The sequence below is a fragment of the Lathyrus oleraceus genome, chromosome 2 (assembly GCF_024323335.1).
Source record: "Lathyrus oleraceus cultivar Zhongwan6 chromosome 2, CAAS_Psat_ZW6_1.0, whole genome shotgun sequence".
NCBI classification, from domain to species: Eukaryota; Viridiplantae; Streptophyta; class Magnoliopsida; order Fabales; family Fabaceae; genus Lathyrus; species Lathyrus oleraceus.
The window spans coordinates 158,504,048-158,504,655 of record NC_066580.1 but is presented as its reverse complement, the minus strand read 5'-3'; positions in this window follow the sequence as shown (position 1 = coordinate 158,504,655).

Sequence of the window (608 nt, the reverse complement as noted above, 5' to 3'; positions counted from 1 at the left end):
ACCTGGACCAATAACACTCAGAGCGGCGCCCTCATCCCCACTTTGGCTCTAACTCTCATTTTCAATAACTAGTAGAAAAGAAAAACTGATTTGCTCTTCCCTAAACTACACTGTCTTTTTCATACTCCCTCCATGCATTCACGGACCACACAAACTCCATGATCACCCATAAACCCCATCGCCTGCTACTCATAATGAAAACTATGTTCCACACTTTATAACCTCAAATACTCTCCCTCATATGATCCATTGCAAGAAAAATCAGAAGTGGAAAAGTCACTTATTGAACCACTAATCCATACCCTATCCATTTTGTTTTTGTTTTTTTAACACACAAAACTTCATGCTACCACATTCAACTAAACCTTCATAACTATGCTCATACCATCAACCTTATAACTATAACCTTTAACAAATCTCAAAAACCTTCTTCCTCTATATTCAAAACCAATGAACTCCCTCCCTCCATGTGAACTAACCTCCACCTTCACCTCATTCTCCTCATCAAAACTCACATCATAAACCACCTCCACAAAGACCATTCTTTTCTTATCCATCTTGCGATTTGGATGTGATCAACTCAAGAAAAAACGACAATAATTTTGTTT